Raw genomic sequence first — 17,762 nt, forward strand, 5'->3', positions numbered from 1 at the left:
AGTAAACCAAACACAATGTATTCACCGTTAATAAAGGGGTGTGTGACAGGTGATCTCAATTAAGAGCTAATCAGAAAGAACACACCGATCAGCCATGAGTGAAGGCTTGATTCCACCGGACGCGTTACGGCAACGTTACGGCAGCGGCACGTCTTGGCCGCGGTCACCGCAGCAGATAGGTTCCACTCTAATCAATGAGACCATTTCCACCGGGCGCAGCTGCGGAACGTCTCAGCAGCGTCCGAGGAGCGGCTCGCCGTGCCGCAGCGCTATCATTCCGTAGCATTTCTATTTTTGCCGCAAGCCGTTGCTGAACCGCGTCAATTTCAACAGAGCAGATCGATCAGGGCAGGAAGTGAAAAAGTAAAAGCCATAGAGCATTCCGGTCAATTTTCAAAATAAAACACAATAAATAAAACACCAACATTATTACGTCATGACCGGTGGCACCAGGTCAGCAGTCAATCAATCAAAGGGTCTCAAATCATAATTTTTATAAGAACAATGTCAGAAAGGACAAAGCCTGGCATTTAATTGCAGTAGTTTTGGGAGTGGAAGGTGAGTACATTAGGTTTAGGATTATCGCGGGATCTCGTGATCTCGCGTGAATACGGCTGGCTCGGAAGGCAGAGTTGCGCTGCCGTAACGCGCCCGGTGGAAATGCAAGCTGGGCAAAGTCGCGGCCAAGACGTGCCGCCCGCAGCCATAACGTTGCCGTAACGCGTCCGGTGGAATCCCCGGGTCATGAGACGTTCAAAACGAGGACGAGGATTTAACGGAATTGTTACCATTCAAATTCAAATTTCTTTATTATTGGATAGGGTATGATATCAATGATTTGGGCTTTGAGTAGGCCTATATTTCTTAAATATATTTCTTACATTTTTTCACCCCTTCGCCTTTTGAATATGAAATCTATAATCTCAGCCTCTCTATAATTTGCCCAACACATATTTTATTGTTCAAATAAAATCCCATCCTTATTTTGCCATTCATTTTGAATCTTTACTGTCTTTCATTGTGCAACACAATCATCTAATAATTATTCATAACGCTCTTCCATCTCCTTGGCTGCATTAAGACGAGGCTCGGGTCAGAGCAAAGATCGGGATCCACACATGATAAGGGATAAAGTTATTTATTAGAATAAAGTAAGTATCATGAAATCTGTAAAGGGATTAGTGTAGCGTATGGAAGATTAGAAAATGTGCGATTATATGGTTTGGACAGAAAACCAGTACCAAAATCACAAGGACCGACCGAGCCAGAACGGAGGAAACTTACTCAGACAGACAAAACAAATACTGGGAACAACAAACCATCTTTACCCTGTTGGAAATACCCAAACAAAATGCAACAAACCAAACCTGAACAGCAAACCAACATATGTGACCAACCAACTGAACTACTGACCAAACACACAATTCTTTCGACTAGTCTATGTATATGGGCAGTGGAAAGTGTGCTGTGGGGATGTTGAATAGTGTTAACATAAAACAAAACATGGAACCAATCCAAAGGTCCAAAACCTTAAGGAACCACCCTAAACAGAACCCAAGCCCACCTGCCTCTGTGGAAAGAGAGAGAGAGACTGGCTACAGCCTGCGTGGCAGACCTGCACAGGTGCACCTCATCAGCTGACAAGCCTCTCAGCCCCGCCCACTGGCTACCTGTAGCAGGTAGGCAAACACAGAGGACCCAGCAGACGAGGGAGAGAGAGAGCAGTCACAGCTTTCACATCTGTTGCCTGAAGATTCTTTGTTTGTCTCCAACAAAACCTTCCAAACAGATGAATCATTGGCTCATCCCAGAAGTGTCAAATTACTTTTGTGTGTCAAAACGGGCAGGGTGGTCGTGGACTCCTGAAAAATACTATGGTTGTTTTGTATGTAGAATAAAATGCCTACGGATAACATGCTACACAGATTACGTTCTGTGTAGCATGGAAAAATCAGAGAAACACTCCCATTCAGAATGCATTGGTTTACATTTCGTTCTTTGGAAAACGGTTCTTTAGTAATAATATTTGAGGGAATATTTTTTTGTTGTTGTTTTAGCAGCGAAATGCACCGTGTGCGTGTGTGTGTCTGTGTCTGTGTGTCTGTGTGTGTCTGTGCGTGCGTGTGCGTGTGTGTGCTTGTGTGTGTGTGCGTGCGTGCGTGCGTGTGTGTGTGTGTATAACACGCTATTTTATGTTGAAATGCGACGTAATCCAGTGTTCACGAAACGTACACTGTCGTATGCTTTTGGCGACTGGGTTGGCTCTCAGATATACGTGTTTCTAACAAGATGATATCATTAAAGTTACATAAAGTAACAGTTTAATAACACAAACGCAGGAAGCACGTGAGCTGCTAGTTTAGCGAAAGCAGCGTCCCTAACAACCTGACGTCGTTGAACCATGCGAGCGAGCCGATCAAATCCTAATAACTATAAAACTAAAGATCAGACACAATCACTGACTGAAGATTATGCAAGTAAAAAGTATATTTCTGGCTAGAAATGTTATTAGAAACACGTTTAACGTTGAATCGGTCCTAAAATATTGCATTTCCCATTCAGATAATAAAGATTAATAAAGATCATACACAACCACTGACTGAAGATTATGTAAGGAAAATGTAAATTTCTCGCTAGAAATGTCATTAGAAACGCGTTTAATGGTGTATCTGTCCTAAAATATTGCATTTCCCATTCAGATAATAAAGATTAATATAAGCTACACCGTGTTCCGGAGCCGCGGGGGATTCTGGGAATTGGGGTTGTCAGTTGACAAATGGGGCTTTTGTTAACTTGTTTTGTTGTTAGGATTAAGTAGGGTGAATGGGTTCGGGATGTTATGTGGTTGTGTGTTGTTCTATTAACATTGTTCTTGTGTTCATTGTTGTCGACACCGTCACCGAGAGTGACGTGACCATCGTTTCGTGCAGCTGTTCCGTGTTGAAGTCTCGTTCAATAAAAACCAACTCTCGTTGTCGAGCGTTCAATAAAAACCAACTCTCGTTGTCGAGCGTTCAATAAAAACCAACTCTCGTTGTCGAGCGTTCAATAAAAACCAACTCTCGTTGTCGAGCGTTCAATAAAAACCAACTCTCGTTGTCGAGCGTTCAATAAAAACCAACTCTCGTTGTCGAGCGTTCAATAAAAACCAACTCTCGTTGTCGAGCGTTCAATAAAAACCAACTCTCGTTGTCGAGCGTGCCCCCCCCCCTACAAACGTGTCTCCCCCCCCCCTTCAACTAACGTGTTCCCCCCCCCCCCCCCTACAATCGTGTCGTCCCCCCCCCCTCAACAAACGTGTCTCCCCCCCCCCCCCTCCCCGGTCAACAACAGTCTACCCCCCCCCCCCCCCCCTAAACAATCGTGTCCACAATTTGCCGCGAAAGCCGTGAAACCCAAACCCCGAAACCCGCCTCCACAGCGGCACGCGTGGATACTGAAGGTATAACACGCTATTTTTTACGTTGAAATGCTACGTCTCCAGTGTTCATGGAAACGTACACCGTCAACGTTTTTTCTTGGCGACTGGGTTGCCGTCCGACACACGCCTCCACAGATGACATCCGGCGGGAGGCTGTCGAGTCTGCTGTGACGTCACAAGTGGGGTCGTTCGTCCGCACAGCACGTCCACGCCCACTTGTGACGTCACAACAGGGAGTGCCTCTTGGAAAAAAACACAAGAGGGGCGGGACGGGGCAGTGGCTAGGCCACGCCCCCGGGCCACCAGCCCATGAGCAAGACGCCTCCACACCCCAACCTGACCCTCTGAGGAAGTACCTCAGTAGGATGAGTCCCGTTGGATTAAACCCGCGGGGTCGATCCCGGGAGATGACGCACGGGAGTCACATGCTGCCTGATCACACAGGGCGGGGGGGAGCCGAATCCGCGACGCAGCAATATGTCCGCCTGCTGCGGCGGGCTGCCACGGCCGGCAGGCGGACGCCATCTGGGCGTCTCTCTAGAACGCACACGCCTGCACGCACACACACACACACACACACACACACACACACACACACACACACACACACACACACACACACACACACACACACACACATTCTGTCATGCACGCATAAAACCCACAGGTCACAATACACACACAGACACACACACACATGCTCAGTCACGCACAAACACATACACAGCATACTTATACAAAAACATAGGTAATGGGTATGTCAATAAATATGGACATAACGTATACATGCGTAGACACAAATATACATGCTCGACACGTACACACAAACACGCACACAGACACACACACATTCTCTGTCACGCACGCACACACACACACACACACATCTCCTCACACACCCAGCAGCGCAGGCGTGTTACGTATGAGAGGGCTGGCAGGCGTTGGCATCAGAGCGTCCCCCCCACGGAGGAGCTCAGAGTGCTGACTGCAGTCAGCACTCTGCAGTCAGCACTCTGAGCTCCTCCGCTCGCCGGCCGTGGCCCCCGGCCGCGGCCACGGCCGTAGCCCCCGGCCGCGGCCACGGCCATAGCCCCCGGCCGCGGCCACGGCCGTAGCCCCCGGCCGTAGCCCCCGGCCGTAGCCCCCGGCCGTGGCCCCCGGCCGTGGCCCCTGGCCGCGGCCCCCGGCCGTAGCCCCCGGCTGTGGCCCCCGGCCGTAGCCCCCGGCCGTAGCCCCCGGCTGTGGCCCCCGGCTGTGGCCCCCGGCTGTGGCCCCCGGCCGTAGCCCCCGGCCGTAGCCCCCGGCTGTGGCCCCCGGCCGTAGCCCCCGGCCGCGGCCACGGCTGTCCACCCACCCTGGAGCACCGCCCTCCTTCTGGCAGCAGGAAGAGGCTACCTGTACCGACTACATAGAAGGGTTAGCCAGTATTGTTAAAGGAAAACTATTGTAAACAAGTTTTAGGACACAATATAATAAGACATAGTTATGCCTTTTAAGAAAAAGTAAGGCCAGCCTTTAAGGATATTATTTTCCCATTTCGTATCTATCAAACAAACTGTTAGTTGTAGCTTAGGCAGTGTTTAGCATGGTATTTTTAGTATTAGCAGTATTTAGCATTACAATGGATCAGCCAGAGCTGATGTTAGCATTAGCAGAGTTTAGCATTGGAGTTTAGCTTTAGCGTTGATTATCCTTGGCACCACCAAACCATAGTTGACTAACAATTCATCTTTACCTTCACTGCATTCCTTCTTCACATGTGAGAAGGATTGGAACCCACAACCATAGTGCCAATGCCTAGCTCTGTCAAATCAGCCATACATGCTCACTACGACTGCAAAGCAGAGTACAGAGTACCAAACCCCTCCTTTGTAATGCGGCAGGTCTGGCACTCAGCCTCACTCCGGACCAAGCCGGTCGCTCCGTGGTCCCCTACCCCTCAGCCTGAACTCCAACGGATGCATTCCTCAGCTCGGCTGGGCAGTGCTGCAGGGTGTTGGGATGAACCCGCGGCACAAAGGCCACGACAACAGGAGGTTATCCACCTCATCCTCATCCTTTCTGAACACCTTTCTGATCACCTTGGGTGGCAGAGGAAGGCTGGAGGCCGTGTGTACCCCCAACCCCCTCAGAGGCAGAAGGATCAGCATTGATGCAGCGCTGGTCTTCCAGAGGAGAGGAAGATACGGTTTATGGATTTATGTATTTCGTTTAGCATTTCACTTTGAGCCAAAGCCGCTCGCTGTGTTTTGTTTTTTAAATACATGTCGTTAATGAGCATGTAGAGGCAGGCAGGCATTCTGCTCTCTCGTACACACACACAAACACACACTCACGCACATACACACAGATACACACACACGCACACGCACGCACATACACACATACACACGTACACATACAAGCACACACATACACGCAGAAACACCAACACACACAAACATACACACATGCATGCACATACACAAACAAGAGTACCCACACTTACACCCACACACACACACACACACACACACACACACACACACCCACACACACACACACACACACACACACACACACACACACACACACACACAGACGCACACGCATGCAAATACCTGCAGAAACACACACACACACACGCACACACACACACACACACACACACACACACACACACACACACACACACACACACACACACACACACACACACACACACACACACACACACACACACAAACAGTTTGTACAGCAGTTTGCCACCCACACACAAACAGTTTGTCTAGCATAGCTTGCCACCCACGCACACACACTTCTCCTGTTGGATGTTTTTAATTTTATGTGGTTAGAGTCTTCATCCGGCTTCTGCTCTTAGCGACAGATAAAATAATAAACGGATCAAATCAAAGTGTCAACATTACTAATTGATTCACTCGTTCAGTTTGAATACAAAACAAACTACTTTATTATCTTCATTATCTGGTTTGGATAGAACCATCAGATAAATGCCTTAATATAAAACGAATAATAAAAAATGTATAATTTATAAATTCATCACCATAACATATTTTAAATATATATATTCGTTTACCATAATAAAAGTGTCAAATAGTACAAATAGTATGAATAAAGTTGTGTTCATTGAACCTTGGTCTATTCCAATAAGACCCAGTGTTACAACACACTCACTACCAACAGCTGTTCCCCAGACCCCCAAAACACAGCTGAGCCCCCTCACCGACCAATAGGAAACCAGCTAGCAGGGTAGGTTTAGAGAGAGAGAGTGAGAGAGACAGAGAGAGAGAGAGACAGAGAGAGAGAGAGAGAGAGAGAGAGAGAGAGAGAGAGAGAGAGAGAGAGAGAGAGAGAGAGAGAGAGAGAGAGAGAGAGAGAGAGAGAGGGAGAGAGAGCGAGAGAGAGTCAGAGAGTCAGAGACAGAGAGAGAGAGAGAGAGAGAGAGAGGGAGAGAGAGAGAGAGAGAGAGATTTCTATGACATCTGACTCATTGTCACACGGGAACAAACTGTGATCATAACCACTTATAAACTGCAGTGATGAAAACACATGATGGGAGAGAGAGACAAACCGAGGGGGAGAGAGAGAGAGAGAGCGTGAGACACTGACAAGAACTAGAGAGCGAGAGGGAGCGAGAGGGAGAGAGAGGGAGAGAGAGGGAGCGAGAGGAAGAGAGAGATGGAGGACATCACTCGCTCCACTCGCTGCTCTTCTCTCCTCCCCCCTGCTCCTCACTTCAGCGCTCTACATTTGCCCCGTGGTCGTGTTACATAATAAAAGGAACGTCTTTTGTCCTGCCTAAAGGAAGTGTGCATGTCTGTGTGGGTGTGGGTGAGAAGTGTGAGAGTGTGTGTTTGTGAGTGTGAGAGTGTGTGAGAGTTTGTGTGTCAGCATCTTGTTTGGCCAGAGGGGGTATCTAAACTTAGTGAAGCTGTGGCCTGTTTTATTTTGTCTGTACTATACGCGTCTTTATGTGTGTGTGGTGTGTGTGTGTGTGTGTGTGTGTATGTGTGTGCCGTACTCTGTGTATGTGCGTGTGTGTGTGTCTTTGTATGGGTGTGTGTATGGGTGTTTGTTTGTGTCTGTGTGTGCGTGTGTGCATGTGTGTGGGCAGTTGCGATGGCGTGTGTGTGTGTATTTGCATGTGGTTGCTTTTGTGTGTGAGTGTGTGTGCGTTTGTGTGTGTGTGAGTCTGTCTTTATCTGTGCCTTTGTGTGTGCCTAGGTGTTTCAGAGATATGAGACTCTCTGGGGAGGGCTTGCTGCAGGTTTTATCTCCTGCGTATCGATTGGCTGAGAGAGGAAGCTGGGTCTCCTGTTATTGGAGGATATCACAGGGCTGCTGACCTCCTCTGTGGAGAACCAGAGGTTCTTTATCTTTGCACGTATCTGACGCTTACAGCACAGTGGCCAACAATATCAGACAGCAGTTGCTCTCATCTGTACGGTACTGCTGTTAAATCGACTTAATCAGCTGAAATTATAGCATTCGTCCTCACTGCTTTGAGTGTATTGATTTTGCGTTGTCAAGGTAAAACATCCTTGACAAAGAAAGACACACAATCTGAACGTTATCGACCAATCAGAGTCAAGGGTTCAACAATGCGGCGGGCTAACCTGACGTAGCGTATTACCCATCATGCTCTGCTGCTCTGTGCTGGGGGCATCACCGGTACCTCCCTGGGGCCCCGGGAGGGAGAGAGAGAGGAGAGAGAGAGAGAGAGAGAGAGAGAGAGAGAGAGAGAGAGAGAGAGAGAGAGAGGGGGAGAGAGAGGAGAGAGAGGAGGAGAGAGAGGAGGAGAGAAAGAGAGGGAGGGAGAGAGAGAGGGAGGGAGAGAGAGAGAGGGAGATGTTCTCTAAGTGCCCGTAATCTTCTCCATCTTCCCTTCAGGTGGTAACTGCCCTACTGCGGGGTAACAGCGGTTCACAAGATGGTCAGAACACAGAGTCCTGCAGGTAATCTACCGCAGTTACCCCCGTGGAGCCGCTGAGACTGGAGCCCCGGAGAGAGAGAGAGGAGCACAGGAACAAGGGGAGGGGGCGGCGGAGGAAGGAGGGACATCCAAGGCTGAGTAGGTTCAGCGGAGGTCGGGGTATGCCTCATAGGGGAGCCAGCAGCACGGAGAAAAAGGGAAATTAGACGGCAAATATAACAAACAACAACAAACAACAAAGCCCATCCCGTTGGAACGCGGTGCGTGAGGCTGAGCGGGTTGCCAAGGCGACGGACCAGGCAACGCCGCCGTGTGTGTGTGATTCCATCCCAGGGCTGTCCTTGAGCAAGACGCCCATATGCCGATATTCTTGCGCCCCCCTGTGGGGACCTCGTTCCCCACAGGGGGGCGGCGGGTGGGGGGTGAGCGTGTCAGGGTGGGTGAGTGAGTACATTAATTGTGAGGCACTCCGTGCGGCTGGAATATAAATATATAAAGAGACACAATCCATTTACCGTTAACTACATTGGAGTCCATTTAGTGCATGCTTTTACCCAAAGCACCCCGAGTGGATCCAGATAGATGTCATTAATGAGCAGGTAAGGGGTCAGGCGTCCTGGCTAACGATGCCGACAGGTGAGATTGGAGACAGTCTAGGTTGATCCAGGATCTTACGGCTGGGGAGGGAAACTCAAACCACTAGGCTCTAAGTATCCTGCTTCTCTGGGATATAAAGTACTTGACTTGGCTTGATGTGTCCACCAGTTGGTGTGAGAACAGTGTCTCAGAACGTCCTGTGAATGTTGTGTCATACACCGTCAAACCTGTCACAGCACCCCTTGGCCGACACCAGATCTGAGATGTATTTAAATGGTAAATGAGTCGACCACGCAGGGCGACAGCCAGCTGGTCAGGAGCAGTCAGGGTGAGGCACCTCGCTCAGGGACACCTCCACGCTCAGATAGGAGGAGCCGGGGATTGAACTAGCAACCTTCCGGTTACCAGCCGACCCGCTCTGCCTCCTGAGCCTCATGTGTGCTGTGTCTCATGACCCACGGGTCAGCCAGAACTGTGTCAGACGGGGCATTCCTTGGTTCAAAACAGGCCGAGAATTACTACTTACAATTATATAAAATAATATATTAGCCCAATAGCATAATTAAGTAATACTTTAAGGTTCATCTTATTTTAGGGTAAACAATGCCCAAGTGAAATAAAGCACTCTGATTGGCTTAGGATATAGCCAATGAGGCAGAGTGAATCAGCAGCGTTCGGAGAGTAGTTAGTTAGATATCACAATCTGGCCAAAATAGGAGATAGGCAATCATGCTATGAGGCTAACGAATATATAAAATATAATTTATGTATAGAATAAGATTTCAGATTTTATAGAATCGGAATAGAAATAGAGACATTGTTTTCATCGTCCATAAACAAAACTAACCTAAGCGCCCTACTCCTAATCAGCGACAGACAAGAGGAAACACCAACAACCACAAAACAAATCAACCGTAGCGAACAGTCCTCCCTAGCCGACATCGCTGCTTCTACAACACAAGTCCTCCAATAGGAGCCAAGCCCTCCAATAGGAACCAAGTCCTCCAATAGGAGCCAAGTCCTCCAATAGGAACCAAGTTCTCCAATAGGAACCAAGCCCTCCAATAGGAGCCAAGTCCTCCAATAGGAACCAAGTCCTCCAATAGGAACCAAGCCCTCCAATAGGAGCCAAGCCCTCCAATAGGAGCCAAGTCCTCCAATAGGAACCAAGCCCTCCAATAGGAACCAAGCCCTCCAATAGGAGCCAAGCCCTCCAATAGGAACCAAGCCCTCCAATAGGAACCAAGCCCTCCAATAGGAACCAAGTCCTCCAATAGGAGCCAAGTCCTCCAATAGGAACCAAACCCTCCAATAGGAACCAAGCCCTCCAATAGGAGCCAAGTCCTCCAATAGGAACCAAGCCCTCCAATAGGAACCAAGCCCTCCAATAGGAGCCAAGCCCTCCAATAGGAACCAAGCCCTCCAATAGGAGCCAAGCCCTCCAATAGGAACCAAGTCCTCCAATAGGAGCCAAGTCCTCCAATAGGAACCAAGCCCTCCAATAGGAACCAAGTCCTCCAATAGGAGCCAAGTCCTCCAATAGGAACCAAGTCCTCCAATAGGAACCAAGCCCTCCAATAGGAGCCAAGCCCTCCAATAGGAACCAAGCCCTCCAATAGGAGCCAAGCCCTCCAATAGGAACCAAGCCCTCCAATAGGAACCAAGTCCTCCAATAGGAGCCAAGCCCTCCAATAGGAACCAAGTCCTTCCGGCCGTCCACATCATTTGCCTGACAAAACATTGCAGACAAAATCATAAACACAGCGAGAAGGCACCGAATGGGAGCCTGCGTCTGAGCGCGCTGCCATGCACATAATGCACATAATGCACATAATGCACATTATGTGCATTATGTGCATTATGTGCACATAATGCACGTGCGAGTGTTGATGGTGGTTGACAGTGGTGGTAGGTGATGGTGATATAATGTGTGTGTTGATGGTGGTTGACAGTGGTGGTAGGTGATGGTGATATAATGTGTGTGTTGATGGTGGTTGACAGTGGTGGTAGGTGATGGTGATATAATGTGTGTGTTGATGGTGGTTGACAGTGGTGGTAGGTGATGGTGATATAATGTGTGTGTTGATGGTGGTTGACAGTGGTGGTAGGTGATGGTGATATAATGTGTGTGTTGATGGTGGTTGACAGTGGTGGTAGGTGATGGTGATATAATGTGTGTGTTGATGGTGGTTGACAGTGTTGTTGTTCTTATTCTCTGTCTCCCTGCCAGGATGTCTCTCTGTGTTGATTGCTAGACTTCTGTTTCCCTTCTGCCTCCTTCATGCGTACGAGCGAGAGCGGGTGCATGGCTCGCATATGAGTCTATAAATACGTGTGCATATGCCATGTGTGTGTGTGTGTGTGTGTGTGTGTGTGTGTGTGTGTTTGTGTGAGTGTGTGTGTGTGTGTGTGTGTGTGTGTGTGTGTGGGTGTGTGTGTGTGTGATAGTGTGTGTGTGTGTGTGTCCATGTGTGCGTGTGTGTGCGTGTGTTTGTGTGCGTGTGTGTGTTTGTGTGAGTGTGTGTGTGTGTTTGTGTGTGTGTGTGTGAGTGTGTGTGTGTCCATGTGTGCGTGTGTGTGCGTGTGTTTGTGTGCGTGTGTGTGTTTGTGTGAGTGTGTGTGTGTGTTTGTGTGCGTGTGTGTGTTTGTGTGAGTGTGTGTGTGTGTTTGTGTGTGTGTGTGTGTGAGTGTGTGTGTGTCCATGTGTGCGCGTGTGTGTGTGTGTGTGTGTGTGATAGTGTGTGTGCGTGTCCATGTGTGCGTGTGTGTGTGCGTGTGTGTGTGTGTAGGTGTGTGAGTGCGTGTGTGTGTGTGCGTGTGATAGTGTGTGTGCGTGTCCATGTGTGTGTGTGCGTGCGTGTGTGTTTGTTGGTGTGTGAGTGTGTCTCTCCCTACACAGTGTACTCCTTCTAAATGTCACAGCAGTCTTATTTGCGGACTGTGTGATGAACCCCAGCAGCCCCCGGCCCACAGCCCGCTCTGACGCTGCCATGGAAACCCAGAAATATCAAGGATGCCCTCCAACCGTAGTGTGTGTGTGTGTGTGTGTGTGTGTTCCCCCCCCCTCACCTCTCTCTCTGAGACTCGGGTTCTGCTCTCCGGGTGGTCCCGGTGTTGTGCGAGACCCCCTTTGTTTGTTTGTTAATTCGTGGATTTGTTTGTTTGTTCCCTTCCTCCTCTGCCTGTGAAGAGCCTGGGTTGTTTGGTTCAATCATCTCACAGACGAGGACAACGTTCGACTACAAATGCAAGTGGGCAGAGTTTCATTGAGAAAACAACACACAACTCAACACCGAACGACGACAATAACAAAGCACAAACAAACAGAGAGAAAGACATGCAAATATCTGAAGATACGAAAAATCTTGTTAATACCAAATTTGGGGGTTTAACAATATCCAAAAAACGTTGAATAACTGTAACATTTAAAGTAGACATGCATCCTCTTCCCAACTGCCCAATGTCTCGTCAGCAAACGGCCAAAGTATATTATCATTCAGTCATTTAACTCTGTGTTGTAAAGACTGTGGGGGTTGGGCACTTAAGGTACGAACACACCAAACGCGTACCCCGCGTATAGACGCGTATAAAATCTGCAATTTTTCCATTGGTTTACGCGCGTATGAGCTGCGTACATGCGTTACATGCGCTAAAGCAACATTTTACCCGCGTTAGCGGCGTATGAGCTGCGTATATATACGTGCGTACATATACACGCGTACATATACGCGCGTACGCGAGGATGTTCAAAAAATTTAACTTTTTACGCTCATACGCATGACGATTAGCCGCGTTGCCCAATCAGCGTTGAGCTTGACCCGACGTCACTGGCAGAGAGTAGTGACGCTTGCACAGAAGCATACGGCCGACATCTTTCTTTATTCTGGGTGGAAATAGTGACATAGTTACGCCATTAAATGCGTTTATGTAAACATTTTTAGCGAGAAATGTGCATTTTACTTTCATAATGTTCGCTCGTGAATGTGAAGGATGTTTGGTTTGATAGTTATGACGAAGAGGGAACGCTCCGTTCACTTGCATGGACAGAGTCTCTGGTTGCTAAGCAACCTCAACGTCTTGGCGGACTATATATCTGCTGATCAACACTACGAATGCTGGAAACACACCAGACACACCATGTGAAGTTATTTAACCCGATTATTGTTATTTATATCTGAGATTATTTAATCTAACCCGATCCAAGCTCTATCATGCACCCAAACACGGCGGCGTTTGGGTTTCCTTCCTCGGACTCCTAAATCCAGCGCAGCCACAGGCGCGTAGCTGCGTACGTAGGACCATTTTTGACACAAAATGGTCAAGCAACATTTTAGCTGCGTTACGCGCGTAAATCTTACGCGGGTACGCGTTTGGTGTGTTCGTACCATTAGTAATACAATAAAACGAAAGTGATATCCTAAAATCAACCGTAAAAGGAGGAATGTAAAAAGCAATGGTAATGAAGATAAGTGTGCCGTGTTAATTCCTAGTGCCCGCTAAGCCCCCGCTACCCCTGAGAGACAGGGAGCAGAGAGCTGCTGAGCCCCCGCTACCCCTGAGAGACGGGGAGCAGAGAGCTGCTGAGCCCCACTGCACTGGAAGCTGTGTGGCGGCACTCTCTCTCCAAAGCTATTACCATGATGCATTACCGCTGTCAGCGCATGGATTTTCCCCTCACATACGCTCTTCAGGATTACCGAGAGCCGAGCTACCACATAACCCCCCCCCCCCTGGATCCCCTGGCCGGGAGACGTCGGGGTACTTTAGGGACAAAGCAAACAAGGCTGAAGTTACTTTACCCTTGCTGTCCACAAAACAGACTTTTACTGGAGCTGGATGGATGCTTCCTAAAACCACCTGAGTCACGAATACTGCAGGTTCGTCCCTCGGGCGTACCCAACTGGTGGATGAAGTAGATCTGTTACTTCAGTAGGAGATTGAATCTTCGTAGTAAGCCATTCATCGTCGAAAGCAAAAAAATACCCAAAAGTACTTGATGTCCATTGCACTTGTTGTTAATATCAGTTCTCTGTTTTGCTGTACGACGGTGAGAGACGGCAGCTGCCAGGCGGACCATGATTTATGCATACCTTGTTTTAAGGTATAGACTGTATGTGTGGGATCAGTAATCGTTTCACCATTTGCAGGAGGAGGTGAATATGTTATGAAGGTGATGTGGATACTGTATGTTACGAAGCAGGGGCATTAGTTCAAATCTATTCCTACTCAAAACTAAAAATCTTGGGAGCCATGATGCTGGGCACGTTCCATCATGGCGACTGGGTTGGGGAAATGTCAGCACACATCAACAGGACTACAACAACACTAGTTACAGCCAGCCCTCCAGACAGGGGGGTCTGGGCCAGCAGGGTGGCTGCAGAGCCCAAGCTGCCTCCAGGCCCCGTCACACCCCGGCCCGGAGGCCTCCCCAGCCCTCCAGACAGGGGGGTCTGGGCCAGCAGGGACTGGTAACACTCGCTGCGCCGGGCTGGCTGGCGGTTTAGTCGAGTGTCACGCTTTGTGCTGGCTCCCAGACGGAGGGGTTTCATTGGTTGGATTTGCGGCTCTGAAGAACACAACATGCATGCACACAACATGCATACACTGCATGGTATTATTACTGTCATGGTATATAATAATTATGAAAGACAGTTATGAAGCATTGTTATTGTTTGTGTGATTCACGTGGGTATGACTAGGACAATTATTTATCATATTTATTTATCTCCCTACAGTGCCTGAAATCCATAGTTGAAATCCAACAATTAATAAAATATTCCACTGATATCCACCACAATACTTGTCTTATTCAGGCAGCTGTCCTGAGACCCTGATTGTTGTATGGATTATGGAGTCAGAGAGATAACACCACTAGCACCATATCTCGCTTATTACAAAGCACCCATCTAACAATCATCTCACTAAAGATCCATCATGTCTCAGCTGTCATCCCACCCTTGGAAACACACAATACCCCATTCATCTCGATCTCACGTCGCACAATCTGCTCGTGTTTCCTCCTTATCGCCCACTGCGATGCTGGATCTCCCTTTCTGTTATTTAAATAAACTCTGAAGCAATTTGTCGGTTTCTGTTGCAGTGTCGCTCGGGAGATTACAGGTTGATGGGAGATGGCTCAGAGCCTCTCACAGAGAACATCTGGAAACAAACGCCTGCTGCTGGAGGAAACCGACATGGTATAGCTATCTACAGTTACATGCAGATGTGGCCGAGAGATTGAGGGACATAGACAGAGATGGAGAGAGAGAGGGAGAGATTGAGAGGAATGGAGAGAGAGATGAGGGAGAGGGAAAGATTGAGAGAGATGGAGGGGGAGAGAATAGAGACAGGGAAAGATTGAGAGGTATAGAGGGTGAGAGATGAGAGAGAGGGAAAGATTGGAGGTATTGAGAGTGAGAGATGAGAGAGAGAGGTAGATGGATAGAGAGTTGGAGAGAGATTGGCAGAGATGGATAGATAGAAATGGATGGATATGGACAGAAAGAGAGAGAGAATAGTTGAATGATAAGCTTGATCAGAATATGATATCATATATTAAATCATTTCGCATCATTGCTCTGTGAGGAGTGAAACGTGGTTTTGTCAAATGATTCTCCATTACGCCAGCATGTTTTCAATGTGCCATATTTGCGAGAGAGAGAGAGAGAGAGAGAGAGAGAGAGAGAGAGAGAGAGAAAGAGAGAGAGAGAGAGAGAGAGAGAGAGAGAGAGAGAGAGAGAGAGAGAGAGAGAGAGAGAGAGAGAGAGAGAGAGAGAGAGAGACCTTCTCATTCTACAGTGAAAACTAACTTCAAATCCTTTGAAATGATTTACTTCTGCGGACTGCAAGAGAACATCCTGGCGGTCTTTGACGGGGGAATATTCAGCCCGAGTGATGAGAACATAAAAGATTGCTGAGGCGCAGTCCATGTTTTATGCTAAGCCTGCTCAGGGTGCCTTGAGAAGTCGCGAGGAGCTCATACATATTTAAAAACTGTCCCAGGAAAACCGTGACAGGGAGGACTAATGTCAGTACACGCTGCGGACATAAAGGAAGACACTACTGTGATGACGTGGCTATTTTATTTAAATATGTGAATTATATTTCGGAACATTTTACAATGACACAATCCACTCTCTCTCATCTCTCTCATTCGTGTAGCGTCTTATCCTAGCTGTCTTTGTTGTGCACGGGGAATGGGTTAACCTAGTGATGGTTAGTGCTGAGCACCTGGTGCTATGAACACCTTTACTGTACCCACAGAGATATATTGTTGTTTCTCTTTCTTCTGACAGATGTACTTATTGCAAGTGGATTTGGATAACCACTTGCTAAATGCCCTCAATGCAAACGTCAGACAGCCGGGGTGGATCGGCTGGTCCTGCTGCGCTGTGGGGCTGGGCCGCAGACCGGTTGGCTGAACGCCGTTTGAAGCCTTCTCATTGGCCTGCATCAACACAACCAGAACATGGATCGGAGCTTTGATTGGCTCAGGGCAGGAGGGGATGGGTTTGCCATAGATCTTCGCTGTCTATGTGAACACAACGTGACAGGAGATTATTTTGGAGTGATTTGTTTGGACTGGTCTCTCAATCTAAATCTACTGTAGGTGTGCGTGTGTATGTGTGTACATGTGAGTTTATTTTAGTGTGCATGTGCCACTGTGCACATACATACACACACACACACACACACACACACACACACACACACACACACACACACACACACACACACACACACACGTGTCTGTGTCTATTCCTATGTGTAAATAGACTCTTTGTCTCAATTTGGTGGGCGAGTGTGAAAGTGAGAGTGAGTCTGCATCTATCTTTGTTTCTGTTTAGATGTGTAGGCTGCATTCTACCTGTGTGTTTATGTGTTTGGATGCATCCACGCGCAAATAAACGGTGTTTCTGTCTTCCTTTCTTCCTTTGTGTGAATGTGTATCTGAGTGACATTGAATATTTGATCGTGCGAATATGTTTATGTGTGCAAATAAACAGTAATTTTTTTTCCCTCGTGTGAGTGTGTGTCTAGGATTGACATTGAATTTGTGAACTTGTTCCAAGTTAATGTGCGCAAATAAACTGTATTTTTCTCTCAACCTGTGTGTGTTTGGTAACTACACACATTGTGTGTAGGCTTTGTGTGAGACAATAAACGGTATTTCTCTCTTCCTTCATGTACGTCTGTGAGTGACATCGCACATGTGACGTGTGTGTGTGGTCACCCTCCCGGTGCCTCCGTCCCCAGAGTTTGTTCATCTTGGCCGTTGAGCAGCCAGCCTCTCGGGGCTCCTCTGAGCTGGTGATGGCTCCTCTGGTGCCCAGATGGTGCAGAGTGGGCTAACCCTAACCCTAACCCTAACCCTAACCCTAACCCTAACCCTAACCCAGCCTCTCGGGGCTCCTCTGAGCTGGTGATGGCTCCTCTGGTGCCCAGATGGTGCAGAGTGGGCTAACCCTAACCCTAACCCTAACCCTAACCCTAACCCTAACCCAGCCTCTCGGGGCTCCTCTGAGCTGGTGATGGCTCCTCTGGTGCCCAGATGGTGCAGAGTGGGCTAACCCTAACCCTAACCCTAACCCTAACCCTAACCCTAACCCTAACCCAGCCTCTCGGGGCTCCTCTGAGCTGGTGATGGCTCCTCTGGTGCCCAGATGGTGCAGAGTGGGCTGACTTTGGGGGTCCCGGACAGTGCACCTGGTGTGGAGGCGGAGGGCCGTGCACCACTGAGGTGGACAGCTCCAAACAGGCGTCAGGCCTTCCTCCTCCGCACCAGGTGCACCAGGACCCCCCAGAGCCAGC

The 17,762-nt window shown here is 48.5% G+C and overlaps 1 long non-coding RNA gene across 1 annotated transcript; it reads right to left on the bottom strand.

Annotated features, from left to right (window-relative positions):
* Positions 1-1,122: 1,122 nt before the first annotated feature.
* On the bottom strand, positions 1,123-1,895 carry LOC132450163 (uncharacterized). The gene is made up of 2 exons (XR_009523807.1): positions 1,316-1,895; positions 1,123-1,283 (listed from the first exon to the last, which is right to left on the bottom strand). It is a non-coding gene; the product is annotated as an uncharacterized LOC132450163 (long non-coding RNA).
* Between the last annotated feature and the right edge of the window lie 15,867 nt (positions 1,896-17,762).

The sequence above is a fragment of the Gadus macrocephalus genome, chromosome 21 (assembly GCF_031168955.1).
Source record: "Gadus macrocephalus chromosome 21, ASM3116895v1".
NCBI lineage: Eukaryota > Metazoa > Chordata > Actinopteri > Gadiformes > Gadidae > Gadus > Gadus macrocephalus.